This window comes from Petaurus breviceps, unplaced genomic scaffold, assembly GCF_028583685.1.
Source record: "Petaurus breviceps papuanus isolate PSGF00001 unplaced genomic scaffold, PetGlider_PUasm1.0 38, whole genome shotgun sequence".
In the NCBI taxonomy this organism is placed as follows: Eukaryota; Metazoa; Chordata; class Mammalia; order Diprotodontia; family Petauridae; genus Petaurus; species Petaurus breviceps.
The window spans coordinates 87928534-87944242 of record NW_027186304.1 but is presented as its reverse complement, the minus strand read 5'-3'; positions in this window follow the sequence as shown (position 1 = coordinate 87944242).

The following is a 15709-nucleotide window of genomic DNA, read 5'->3' as shown; positions in this document are numbered from 1 at the left end:
TTCCTTCCTTCCTTCCTTCCTTCCTTCCTTCCTTCCTTCCTTCCTTCTTTCCTTTATCAGGATCTCCCTATACCAATGAAATCATAAGTCTAGCAACAAACAAATAAAATGAATAAAGAAATGAGTAAATAAATACATAAATAGATGCATAGATAAATAAATGGCTATATGAATTGATAGATAAGAAAATAAATAGAAGAAAATTAATAGATAGCTATGTAAATAAATTAATGAATGGAAAGATAGATGTATGAATGAAGTACTGACCTCACCCACCTATTGTGCTGCCACAGTCTCTCCTTTCAAACATTAAGTTCACAAAATTAAAGATAAAAAGTCTTATTAAAAAACTAAAAAAAAAGGTAAAATAAAATGCATGGAGAAATCATCCCATGAACCACCCTCTCCTAGAAGCCTATTAAAATTCTCAGCCACCTACCATGCCCAGTCAGGGGATTCCACTTCTTGTTGTTTCCAACAGTTGTCATCAGGTGTGACTTTACTTGTAGTCTTTTACAATCCACTCCTCAAGTGTGCTTTTCTTACAGCTACCAGATATCAGGCAAAGTCCCAAAACACTGTTAAAAGAAATCTCTCTCTGAGGCTAACTTGAGCTTTGGCTAACACAAGGGATAAGACATCCTGAATTTTCCCTGCTTAGCAAGAAATACAGTTCTCCCTATATTATGTCAAAATTCTAATTATGAATTGCTAGACCATGGGTTTTTTTGCTATCTGAGGCTTTTCCTTTTATATACCTCTTCTCCTAATCTCTACCTTCACAAAAACTTGTCCAACTGGCCTCTAAGTTCAAGAGAATTCCAGTTGCCAAATCCAGGTTTAGATAAAGTAACTAAAGTCTTGAGGTCGCTTCACCCTCTGAAATCCTGGATGCTCCATGTCCTCAAAATATGCCCCACATTTTCAGGGTCCAATAAAACAGTGATTTCCAAAGGGTTCATTACTATATAAGCCAAAGAACTTAAGATGTTATGCAGGTTTTTTCAGATAAAAGAAAAATTAGAAATATTTTTGTTTAATATAACTTTTATTTACGTAACATACATAGATTAGTATTCACAACACATATGTGTAAAGAAAGGGAAATTGTTGGCCAACAAGAACCAATTCCTTAGGAATATAAGCAGTGTTTAGAGCCTGATGCAATCCTTTGACATGAACTTTTTTAACATGCTAGGTATTCTATGATTATTTGCTGTCGATTTACTGTGTGGTTGTGAGATACATTTTTAATTGACTAATGACCCAGAGCTGAGTAAAGCCACAAAAGACACTAACTGCCCAAACTGATCTTTTTATTTTTTCTTGGCAGCACTCTAGAGAAGACATTCTATAAAACTCTAAATGGGGAGAGAGGATTTGGATGTTTATCTCCCAACCTGGCCAAGGTCTGTGACTATATGCCCCTGCTGTTGTATTTGTCTTTGATGTTGTAAAGCCAAGCAAGAACAACTTTCCAGAGGACTGCTGCTGGGAACAGCTTTAAGGTTCTGATTACATAGTATAGTGAAGTCTCTATTTTTTCCACAGTAAATTAAAGTAAAACATTCACAGAAACCAAAGTGCAGCATCCACAATGTTACAACATAACAAGTTATAACTAAAGTGGTCACATAGTTTACACCAAAGTGGTCATATAGTTTTAAACAAAAGATATCATTCAGTATGTCCTTAAATCAATTTTCCTTAAGGAGCAAGCCTCTTTAAGGGACACAAAATACAAAGGTCAAAGTTCTCCACCCCTTGGCTACAGTAAATCATGATCTTCTCAGAGAAGTACCCAAGGAGAGGTCTTTTTCATTTTGACTCAAGGCTGGCTCCCAAATTGCATGATTACTCTTCCATAGACCCAGCTCCTACCTGAACCTACCCAACTGTCACTTGCGTTCAAAGGCAGGCAGCTCTCAGCTCCTCATCCAGTTCCATTTTGAAACTCACAGTGTCCAGTCCACCTCAAGTCTTTCACAGTTTCTGTTTCTGGGGAGACAAAGCTTAATAGAGCCAAAACAACATCCATGCACATTGCCAGTACCATCATCAATTCACTATCTGCCTGTGAAATCAACACAGACCAATGTACAAGGTCTGATAACTCAACACAAATTATCAATACAGTCTAACGACCTCCAAATCCCACCTTTAGGACTTCAGTAAACAGACAACAAGAAAATCCTCTTTCAGGGCTTCCAGTAAGGTCCCAGGGCTCCTGTACAAAGTATCACAAACAAAAATCAACACAAACAGAACAAAGTGCCTGGCTACCACAAGTTTCCCCTTCTCAATTCTGCCACCACAAGTGTTCTCTTCTCAGTTCTGCCCTTTCCCAGCCTGGGCTTCTCCTTATATATGGTCATTAAGCTCCTCCCTGTTCCACACCTTCCTGTTGCATCAGCAACAGGGGTTCAAAAGTTGTGGGATTCACAAGTGTAACAGCAAGCACCCCAGCATCTCCAGGGTGGCTGCCAACACAGGTTCTTAGATCTGCTTTTCTAAAGGAAAGCAACTAAAAATGGGTTAATAATCTTGCTTTAATCAATCAAACATATCATTTACCTAGTTCAGGGGAAAAAGTCAGCACCCTGAACTTTAGAGTATACAGACAGAAGTTGTAAGCAGACAGAGAAACATTTCAAGGCCTCGAACTGTCTGACCATTACATCCATACCTAGTCACAGTTACCAGAGAGGGAAGCATCAACATCTGGGTTTTCAAAGCCGGCAGGGCTTGATGACTGCCCAGAGTCTCATCTGTTCAAATCACACAACACTTCTCAAAGTGAGCCCTAAATCAAAGCCTCACATCAGGGTTTATATAGCCTTCTCCTGTCTCAGAGAATGTAACAAGCCTCTTGACCCACTGCCCAATCACAAAGTATCTCCCGAAAAACAAGCCTCCCACCACAGGCTCCAGGTGCACTTAAGCCTATCAAAGGGCCTAGTGGCAGGGAAGATCTTAAATTCACATTCCCCATTACAAGTTGTGGGGTTCACAAGTTCTGTTTCTTAACAAAGATTTGATATAATCATGGGCAAGGCTAAAAAGAAACTTGAACTGAAACAAGGTGCTAAATAATTAAATAGCTGAAACAAGGTGTTAAGTACTTCTTTGCTTGCCATTACAGATGTCTATTCTTTTCTTCTCTTAGGAGCATGTGAAATTCAAAACGTTAGAAGTTCATACTAGAATTTCCCAGAAGCCATGCTTGGTGAGCCATGGAAACATGGTGAGATATTAGAAGAGGGAGTTGCTTGAGATCCAGCAACTGAAGCAAATAGTATTTACTAGTAGCTATATTGGGTGAAATACAAGTGACCTCATTGATCTAATATAGTAGGGCACCTAGAGCATCCAATATGCTATGTCTTACAATAAAGCAGTTACTTTCCAGTGTTAGGCCACATTTAGAAGTGAGCTTAGTAGACCAAATGTTTTGTAGCAACTTCTTACTCAAGTTAGTGGAAGGAGATGTCTCTTTAGTTAGATGGGTGATGTTTGTACTTCTGTTCTTGCTCTATCTTCTCAAAAATATCCCTATTGTGAAGGCTAAGTTATGTTAATTGGTTAAATATATTGAGCAGCTAATCGTTGGGTTATTCAGTAGTATAAAGGAGATAGTAACTATAACTAGCTATCGATATGGAGTATAACACAGTAAAATGGATTCTCAAGCTATTGCATCCACCACTTTTTAATGTCACACATAGAACTCTTAAGAGGAGATGTAGCTAGTTAACCCTCTGAGGACCCAATCTGTCGATGCAAATAGAAGTTGAGATAAGAACACCTTAGATTTTATGGGCTATCAGTGTATGCACTAATGTCAAAATCTGCCAGACCTTGAATGCCCAAAGAACTCAGAAAATGACTATTCTTTTTTTTTTTTTGAAAGCAATTGGGGGTAAGCAACTTGCTCGAGGTTACATGGCCAGGTGTTTCTGGGTGGGTTCTAAGTGTCTGAGCCCAGATTCGATCCCCCAGGTCATCCCGACACTGGGGCTGGCGCTCTTCTCGCTGTGCTACCTGGCCGCCCCAAAATGACTATTCTTAAAGAAGAGAAATTGTTCACTTGCAACTTTAAATATTCAGTGGGCTTCAACTCCTTGCAGCAAAAATTCTTGTGCAGTGAGCAAAAATGTTCAAGAACCATTGCAATACAGCTTCTCCATTTCTTCCTAATAGGTATGTACTAAGGGGTCAAAGTACTTGAATTATTCAGATCACTGTAGGCAAGCCACTCCAAAGGTAGATGGAAAGGATTCAATAACACTTTACATTCTCCTCCTCGTGCCTAGGATGCATTCCCTCTTGTCCTCTGACTTGTAGAATCCCTAGCTTCCATCAAAGCTCAGGTGGCGCTTGCACCACCTCCTACTAGAAGCCTATTTTGATCCTTCTAGTCATCAATGACCCCTCCATGGACATCACTTTGACTAGATTTATTTATTTATTTTTATTTTTCAAATGCTTTATTAACTTCTGATTTACATCATTCATTTCCGCCAGATTCTGAGTTACAAATTTTCTCCTTGTTTTTCCCCTACCCACTGCCCCAAAATAACAGTCCCACAGGATATCCTCTCCTCCAATCTGCTCTCTCCCATATTTTCTCCCATACCCCTTTCGACTTTTCCAATGGATCTCTATGCCCCAGTGCTTGTATACCTTATTTCCCAATTACATGTAAAATAGCATCTATATATATATATATATATATATATATATATATATATATTTGAATATTTGATTTTAAAACTTTGAATTCCAAATTCATTCCCTTCCTCCCTTGTCACCCATCCTTACTGGGAAGATAAGCAATTCAGTATAAGTTGTACATGTGTGGCTAAAGACTGACTATATTTCCCTCCCTCCTCTCCCACCTCCCACTTCTTGTATTTTCTACTTTGATCCGTCCCTTTTCAAAAGTGGGTGCTTCCAAATTCCCTCCCCCCCACTCCTCCCTCCCCCTCTTCTCCCCCCCCCCCCCTCCCCCCCCCCTCCCTCCTCCTCCCCCCCCTCCCCTTCCCTTCCTTCCCCTCCCCTCCCTTCTCCTCTCTTCCCTTCCCTTCCCTTCCTTTCCCTTGCCTTCCCTATACAAATTGTTGTCACCTTGACTTTAAGTTCCAAACAATTGGATTACTGTCCACTCCAAAAGCATGCTCTCCATTCTAATGATTTCATACTTTGGTCTATACTATTCCACTTGACTGGAATACTTTCCCTCTCTCATTTTGCCTCTTAAATTCCTACATAATCACTAAAACCTAATCCAAATGGACTCTGTTCAATGAAGCCTTTCAGGATTCTCCTGCCTGATCACAATATTCCCCCTCAGCTATAGCATAGCCTATGGCTTCTCTCTGTGTTCCTGTCTTATCCCTTTAATGGGTTTGATGGATTTGATGAATACTCAGCACACTGCTCCACCCACAGTAGGGGTTTATTAAATGTCTGTCGATATTTTCACTTTACAGCTAGAACAGTGATTTCGTATTTTCAAAGAGTCATTTCAGGTTACATCTTATAGAATACGGGTTACAAATATTTGCCCCTCTTATTTTTGATAGTGACTAGAACAGGATGATATATTTATATGTTTAATAGATGTTTAATAATAATATGTTTAATAGACATATGATATATTTGGAAAAGCAATACTCAGAATCAAAACAGCATGAATATAGGCCTGGATCTCCCTTTTACTACTTTGAATATGACACTCACCTACTAAGCTTCAGCATCCTAGACTATATAACTAGTAAAACAACACTTGTACTGCTTCTTAGATGATACTATGGTATATAGGAAAGAATTTTATTTCTAATTCTGGATCAGCTACTTGTATAAAGTTGGGCAAGGTAATTAAACCCTGGGCCTCAGTTTCTTCATTTATAAAATAAGGGGGATGGATAAAATCAGAGGTTTTTTATTTTTTGTGTCATGGACCTATTTGGTAGCCTCATGGTCTATGGACCATGGGTAATGTTTTAAACATGTAAAGAAAAACAAACAAGATTACAAATAAAATCAAATCTATTGAAGCAGATATCTATATCTATATCTATATCTATATCTATATCTACATCTATATCTATATATATTTTAAAAGCTCACTATACATAGGTAAAGAACTCCTGAACTAGATAGTCTTGAAGGCCCCTTTCTACTCTAAATCTATGATCTCTAGGTTTTCTACCCAATATGCTTTCTGTGAGGGCCAAATTAGATAATATATTTCCAAATATTGCATACATGTCAACTCTTGCTTCGTTGTTACCATATCCTGTCTGGTTGTTGTCATTTGTTCTCAAAGAGGACAAAACTGACATCGTTATGCTGGAATCCAGGTACAACGTGTCCTATTGAGACTGATCAGAGCAATAGGAGTGCAGAAGGCTCTACCACAGGTTAAGTCACAGATAGTCTCTTGTGGACCATACTCCATAAGTAACTTCCTGATCAGTGCGGTTTCTTTTAGGTTTGTTTTGGTTTGGGTTTGCTTTTCTTTTAATAGTAACATCATGAATGCACCCTAACTTAGACCTCTTGGTGACAAACCTCATTCTATGTTTTTTAGTTAAATCACTCCTTTATCACCTTTCTTTAAGGAACTATCTATCCCTTGTAATGTAATTTCTCCTAACTTCAATATAAGTTCATAGTGCCCATGAATAACACTAATGCAATTCAACTTAATTAAATTCATCAACTGGTAAATATTTATGAAGTGCTCACTATGTGAGTCACACCTATAAGCACCAGAAACACTTATGTATTTGGCACTGTACTAAGTATTAGGTATACAAAGGCAGAAATGAAAAATAGTCCATATACCTGATGAGCTTACATTTTATCAGGGCACCCATATCTATCTTATATTAGGAAACAAAAATTCAAATCAATTTAATATGTTTTGCCGAAATTAGACAACCCACTTTTCTTGTATTTCTCCTACTCAGACTGGTGTCACACTAAGATATCTTCATTGTTGGCTAATTTATTTATTTTGTCCTGAGGCATGATAGTGATGCCCCCCTCCCAATCTGAAGCTGCTGATATTGAAGAGCAGATACAGATCTAATCAAGAACCAGAATATAAAAATTGTGTTCTCTGCTGAGTGCCAGAAAAATAAATGATTCACTTATTATATTCTGCAGTCTGACTTTCCACATTTGAAATCTGAAAATAACATTCCTTCATTTCCAAATGTCTACTTTCCTATTTGTTAATCTCACAGTTTGGTTATCCCTTCTTTCCTATAATTGGGCAAAAGTTCATGTCTATCTGTGTTCTTATATAGATCAAAATTCTTTCCCTTGCAAACATTGTCCCTTCATAAGGGTTCACAGGCTATATCCTTAGGCATCTAATTTTACAAATGCGAAGACTGAGGTCTGGAGAGATTTAATGGCTTTCTCAAGATTATACAAATAGTAAACAACAGAAAAAGATTTTCACTCAGATCTTCTAATGCAATATCTAGTGCTCCTTTCATTATTGTGCATGCACTAGGAATACTTTCTTAGTATTTTGATGAATTATAGGATCTTTGAATTATCTCAATTGGAGTTTGGGTAGAGACAAAGCTTTGCCTCTGTCCTCCACACTGTTCTAATCACTGAACTGCAGAGTTCTCCTATTTAGATGTATGTTAGCATTATTACTAGCATTATTATTGAGTACACAATAAAAAAACACTCAGAGAGTGCATAATAAAAAAGAAAGTGAAGGAGAGAGAAAGGAATGACTTTTCTGCTTTATTTCGTTGAAATAAAATGTACTCTTTTGTATGATTTATACACTGCCACCCTATAAACCCTTTTCATCCATATATGAACAATGAATGGTAGCCACATTTTTTCAAGTATGACAATCTCATGGAGTATGTTATTTTTTCCATTAGAACATATGCCATTAAATGCATTATCCATTCTTGTTTCCTTGTCAACACAATCTGTCTCTTTGCTTTGCCACTATTAATGCCATATTGAAAAATTGAATCTGTTCCTCAGTTAGTCTCTAACCTTTTTTTATTTGAAGGAGGACTTGATGTTTGTGGATGTGCTTGGGGAAAATGAATTTTCACAGTGTGCATACCAATGGCCCAGAGTTCTTTACTAGAACCTGCATCCTATTCTAGAAGTTTCTTTGTGTGACATTGCATGTTAGTTATCCCCTTAAAGGCTTATAATACATAGCATTATAAACATAGAGATTGAAAGTACTGTAAGAGTTCTCTTATCAAATCTCTTCATTTTACAGTTGAGGAAACTGAGTCCCAGAGAAGTAAAGTGAAAACCCATTTCACTTAGATAGAAGACTGCAGAGGCTGGTTCTGAATGAATTCTCTAACTATAAGACTGGAGATCTTTCTATTGCCCTACCAGAGAAAGATAAGGAAGAAAAGGGCAGCTTATGCTTATACCAAAATTAGGGGAACAGAGGCTCAGGGTGGTGGCCAGAGTTTATTTATGGTCATTTTTCCCTTCTTCTCTTGATTGTACACTCATAGTTTTCCCTGTTACCCAACACCCACTTTTTCTTACCAAGTCAAGGATCCTCCCCCACAATCTAGTTATAATATCACATCTTACATTTAGAGTTAGAAGAGGTTTTAAAGATTATAATCAAACATCCCCATTTTACAAATTAAGAAATTGAAGTCACCATTAAACTATTTGCCTATGCTCAGACAGGTAGTAAGTGATAGAACTAAAATATAAACCCAATACCTCTTACTCCAAATTCAGTGCTCTTTTAACTCTACCACACTTCCATGACCTCTTCTCTCCCCTATCTTTTTCTCTCTCTCTGTCTCTTCTCTTCTCTCTTTCTGTCTCTCCCTTCTCTATTCTCTGTCTGTCTGTCTGTCTCTCTGTCTCTTTCTCTCTGCCTCTGTCTCTCTGTCTGTATGTCTGTCTTGTCTGTCTCACACACACACACACACACACACACACACACACACTTTTTTTCCCACCCTTCCCTCTAGTCACCAATCACCAAAGACTTTTTATAAGGAGTATAAGTGCAAATGTTTCCCAAGTAACTCTTTTCCTCTCTTACCACCCACCAAACCCCAATCCAGTAGACATATGGCCTCAGGCAAATCTTCTAGGACTCCATTTCCTTTTCTATAAAATAGAAGAAAATATATAACATACAATGACCTTTGGGTGGTTTGGAGCTATAATTCCAATAACTGAACAGGGGAATATTTTCCATGAAAAGGATGCAAAGTGGTATATGAAAAAAGCACTGCACTTAGAGTCTTTCACTTTCACTTCCTAATTGTATGAATTTGGGCAAGCCATTGAACCTTTCTGACCCTAACTTTCATCATATATAAATTAAGAATTACGGTACTTTCTCCACATGCTCATCGGTTTGTAGAGAGGATCAAATAAGATAACATGTGAAAATGCTTTTTTCAACTGAGATAAGCACAAGTATAACATATTACAGATTCATAATAAATATTATGAAAATAAGGGAAAGTGGACAGAGAGTTAACCTCAGAATCAGGAAGAACTGGGTTCAAATTCCACCTCTCTTACATACTATGTGACCAGGCAAATCACTTAAGTTGTCAGTACTCACATACTTTCTAAGACTATAAGTTGATAAGCAGGTGCTGATCTGCTTTAGTAGAAAAAGATACTCACAGAAAGCTCCCTACAATGATAGAATAAAAAGTCAGATTTCCCCAAAAGTTATCATCAGCATCATCATCACCAGCCCTACTGAATTCTTACACTGTTGCTTCATCATGGTGTAGGGATGATTCTGGGTTTTTGAAGGCTAATCTCTTTTGAAGGCTAGTATTATTCTCTAGGTTCACTGAGCATTCTTGAAATCATCTCATTCCTCAGCTCTATATCTTACAGCAGTGAGTGGCAAGTGGAAAACAATCTCTAGCAGGTCCAACTGAGATTGAAAGTTTTCAAGTTCAGACCTAGTGATGAGTTGTGTATTCATTATATAAAGATAAAACTAGCTAAGTTATCATAGCATTGTTACTAGATTTAGAGCAATTAGTAAAGATATAGGTCATAACTCCCCAAAACCATCTGTTAAATTATAAAGGGGTTGAAATCTCTTTTAATGAAGCCTACAACTGAATTTGATTTTTTTCTTCTGCTGGATAAGGAGACATATCACACTTTATCCAAGCCTACAGTTAAGGGATTGACCTAAAATTTAAACAATAATTAAACTAGTACCAGAAGATAGTCAATAGTCATGTTTGACTGCTATGTGGAATACATGAAGGTAGGTCTAGTGAGAGACAAAACTATAAGGATAGAGGTACCGTAACATAACGCCTGCGTAGCAGCATTTTGTGGACCAAAGTCCACATCTTACATGTAGATATAGAAGTTCTTACAAAATACAAACAAAAGAAATTTAAAAGTAAGTATTGGCAGAGAGCACTGTTTGTAGAACATGGGGTTGGAGGGGCCAGGACATGTTTCACAGAGTACAACCACTATATAATCTAAGTAGATGTTCCTTCAGGGTTGCTATGAATGAAATCCTCACCACTTGTACATTAGAGGGAAAGTAAGTTTCTTTGAATTAGCTACTGCTGACCACAAATGTACCATAGATGGCAACTGAGTTGAATTTTGAAGGAAACAAGGGATGCTAACAGTCAGAATTGTGGAAGAAATGTATTCTAGACATTAGGCAAAAGCATAAGAGGAAAGATGGAGTATCATGTGTAAGAAAGAGCAGGCAGGGTAGGTTGGCTGTACTATCCTAATACATGGTGATATCCTTGATGCAATGGCCTATTTGATCTCTGCCTTTTTTCTCCTCTTTCCAATTCATCTTTTACCAAGCTCCCAAAGTGATTTTCCCAATCTCCACAATTGTGCTATATTGAATAAGACAATGTTGAGAATACTTAAAGTCTAGTTTCAAAGTCATGAAATTAGAAAGCTGGAAGAGACCTTAAGGATCACTTAGTTCAACCCATTAATTTTACAAATGAGGAAACCTAGGGGATCCTAGAGAGCTTTAGTGACTCATCTAAGGTCACACAACTTGCCTGTTTTGTTAACAATCATTCCACTTCCATTCAATTTGCCAGTTCCTCCCTTCCTTTTACAATCTGTGACATACCCGTGAGTTTACAAGAATACATTCAACACAAAAGGAAGGTTAATGTGGATGCTGAAGCAGTATGGGAAAATCAATATACAAAGAAACAACTTCCTGGTGGCAAGAGTCTCTCTGTTTTGGGAAACTAAAGACAAAATTGCCACATGTACCTGACTTCTTCTACCCTAAAAAGATCCTTACTGTGTGTCTGCCTTGGAAAATAGAGTTGGCCAGGTCTCTAAAGCCAGGAGTAGAATATAATTGGGATTGATTTCTAGCACTTGAACATGAAGAATCTTTGACCTGCAAACTCATGTGTTTTGGGGTGATTCCTCAGCTCTTGGGTAGGTCATAGATTCATTGGAATGGCAATATTGTTAATTATATAGTGACTGCATACCCTGGGAACCATTATTCCAATTTCCATTGAAATTGGCAAATCAGATTCTTAGAACAAGGCTGCCTACATCTTCCCCTTTAGGATTCTAAGGGTATCCCTAAAGGGACTAGTTAAAGCAGTTTTCACCACCACTTAACCAAATGAATTTTGTTATTTTTTTTTATAATTTACTTATAGCTGAATTGCACCTTGGCTGAAGGATATGGCATCTAAGCTATAGCAGTTAGACTCCTGGCTAGATCAAAGAGATTGTTTTTTTTACAGTTGCTGGAAAATTTTGATCTGGGCTGCCATCACTGAACCATTGCTCTTCCTACCTTTTTAAGAGCAAGAGGCACTGACAAAGGAAAGGTGACACAGACAAGAGGTGGTAGACTACCATACTCAAGCTTATCTACAAACCTGTGCCCATACAGTTTGGCTCACTAGGAGGTAAGAAGAGAATCCCGTCCCCCCTCCTCCCCACCTGCCCTCTAGAGTTCAGAGACCAATTCTTTCACTTCATGAACAGGAAAAAGAGTAGCATTTCTCTATTGGGTGGGCTGTTTTCATTGCAATTTCATCATTTCATGCTTAGGTGGTCCCTGAGCATTCTCAGTTCTGTCTCAGCAACCAAATCAAAAAGCCTCTTTTTTTTTCATTATGCAGTAAGAGTACTGAAAACAGTCAGAAAATATCTGTTCATACTTTGAAGTGGAGAGCCAGACACCCACCCCCTCCATTCCAATTATCATGTTTTTTCTGGAAACAAACTCACCAAACATCTATATAGGCTGGTGGTTAGCAATGTCCCTTGCACATATTTGAAGGACTGCACTCCCATTATCCAGATCCTCCTTTACATATACATTGTTATTTCCCCTAAATAAAATGTAAAATCCTCAGGGGCAGTAACTCTTTCCATGTGTTTGTTTTTGTGTCTCTTGGATCTTGTATGTAACAGGGCCATGATAAATGTTTGATGAATAGAATTGAATAACTATTGAAGATCTAAAATAGTAATCATTAATTAAAGAATATTGTTTAAAACTCATAGTTACTAATTGAGTTTTTAATTATAAGCATAAGTAAATTACATTGTAAGATTCCTGTATTCAGTAACACATATTTTCATCATGGAGATGCATAGGAAATTAAAATTTCACAAGCACTACTCTGCCTCTTTCTGCTAAGCTTCCCTGGGTAGAGATAACAGAAACAAAATGTTCGGCACATAGTAGGTGATTAATTAATCAATGTTTAATGAAGGATAATTTGTCTGTATGGTATAGAAACTTTCTGATGATGTAGACTGCAAACTGTTGTAACAATTTATCATAGAGAATTTGGGGGCAGGGGAATAATAGGAAGTTAATTACTTGGCCAAGGTCACATAAATCGAACTTGCAACTTTTCCTCACTTTCAGACTAACCTTTTATTCTCTTTATGACCTTATTTCACTTCTGCACCATGAGTTCTATGAAAACAATTATTTTGTTATAAACAGACACAGTTTGACTATGAATTTCATGCAAACCTGAATGACAATCATCGATATTGACTTTTTCATTGAATTTTAAGAAGTATACAACAGTTATTTAATCCAACAATGATTTCAAGTTTAGTTTTTCCTATGTATTTTATATTATATTATCTTTGTGAAATTGTGAATGTGTTTAGGTTTGAAATATCCACATCACAAGCTGAAGTGACTTTTATTTGTCTGTTTTTTCTCTTTTTGTAGGCTGACAACCCTGTTTACTAAATCAGGTTCTTCCAAGTGACTTTTGAGCTTTTTCCTGTGTGTTGAACACAGGATGCAATGCTATGAGGGTCAACCAGGTGACAGATAGGCAGACAGTGGAGGTGAAGTAACTCAGAATATTGCAAAACATCCAGGGTGCCATGCTAAAGCAAGGAAGCATTGTGACACATCACTTCATATCAAAAGAGAAACATTTGGAAATGGACTCAAGATTGCAAACATGACTTTTTTTAAAAGAATATGTAGGAGAAAGGGAGGAGAGATATAAGCTGCTAGAATTGGGGACAGGAACAGGGTTCAACATATTTATAAGTATTAAAGAAAGAGCCAATGAATACAGAGAGACTGGAGATTATATTGAGGAAGGGAATGATTGAAAAGAAAGCTCCTGTAGAAAGGATGAGGAGAGGGGATGAGATCATCGGCATACGTCTAGGTTTTTAGTAATACACACAATACCCAACATTTGTGTGGGGGTATGGGAGTCCTCTATTCATGTAATATCCCTCCTCTTATGGAAATGGATCCTAAAGGTATTCTTTCAATGCTTTAAGTCTGGCTATCTTCCAGAATATTAGCATTAGTGATCTTCATATTTTTAATAATCCATTTTATTCATAGAGAGTGATGGCCAAATCTATTCCAAATGGTGAAATGCATAAATCTATGTTTCAGCATCAAAAACAAATAGACAAAAAATAATAAGGCATAAGAACACTAGTGATAGGCAAACTATCACTAGTATTACACAGTAAATGCTCTATTATATAACTCTGGCTTGGGTGAGAAATATAACATCTACTTTATTACAGAAAGTAGAGTTAGGAATAAAGAACAGAATTTACAGGGAAGAAAATTTAAGCTTAATGTAAGGAAAAAAAATCCTAGGAATTACAGCTAGCCCAAAGAATAAAGAAATGCCTCTGAATTTGGTGGGTTCTATCCTTAATTGAGTATTCTGCACAAAGGATATTAATGGCCTATTTTCTGTTACATTGTAGGGGAGAGAAATTTTTTTTCCATATACGAATTGAACTAGATGTAAATCAGATTCTGTGGTTCTGTGAATTATCAAGATAGTGTCCTCAATTCACTGCAATAGTTGGCAGATGAAGACATGATCTTGGTGTTCTAGGAAATTACCTTTGCAGACACGACAAAAAATAATCTTGTATTTATATAATGCTTTATAAGATATCTCAGAGTTGTTCATAGCCATAAATGAAATGTATAACTGAATTGAATACCATATAACTCACTGGTTTGGTAACAGGACACACCCAAGTCCCAAGTCCATATCAGTCAAATTAGTCATTACAATGTCAGGTGACATCTCTCAAAGGCCTTGAGCAAACAAATTGGTTCTATACTTTATTTCTAATTTACTAACATTTACTTCCCCAAAACCACTTTTCTAATACATTGTGTCTAGGATTATATATACTGTGGTACCTGTACTTGCCCATGTCTGCAAAAGCAAATGAATAACTGAAGCAATTATGTGGGTTATTAAAGGTAAAAACAACAACATTTTTGCTTTATTTATCTCTAATTTTTTGAAAAAGTGGTTTTCAAATTTAAAAATCTAAAAACCTCAATTTTCCACTTTAATTCTCATTTTGATTTGAATGACACTCACAAAGTGAGTTTCCACCCTTGAATATGCTTTCTTTTGAACAAATTTTGTGATTTAGAACCTTAAAATGGCTAATACATCTGCTGAATAGTTTGCTGTAGCCTTCATTTCCATAAACATTTAACATACCTAAAGCAAATATACTTGCTCAAAATACTGTAAAGCATGATAAATGACTGCTAAGAAAGAGCTAGAAAATCCAATCATTCAGAAGGCTTTTGGGGAGAAATGCAATAGGATACTTTTTCAAAATTATCACTTCTTATGATCCTTTTACTTTCCTCCTCTACCTCCTCAAAGATAATATAACACATCTCAAGCAAACTCATCTCTTTAAACAAAATAAATTTTAAAAAGAAATGGAAATTTAAAATGAAGACTACTGACTCAGACAAGCTGAAGAATGTCAGTGGTGAGGAATGGGAAATCAAAATTATATCAAAAGAGAAACATAGAAATGGACACAATGATTGTGAACATGATCTTTTTTTTTAAAGCATATGTAAGGGAAAGTGAAGAGAGATATAGGATGATAGAACTGGAGAAAGGAGCAGCATTCAACATATTTATAAGCAGTAAAGAAAGAGTCAAGGAATATAGAGAAACTGAAGATTATATTGAGGAAGGGAAAAATTGAAAAGAAAACTCCTCTAGAACATGGGAGGGGATGAGATCATTGGCACAAGTCTAGGGCTTTGGCAAGTAAAAGAATTACCTCTTCCCTTGAGACTAAAGAAAAAAAGTCAAATATATTGAGGACATTTGAAAGGCAGGAGTAGGGCAAAGAGGGACTTCCTGGTGGAGGG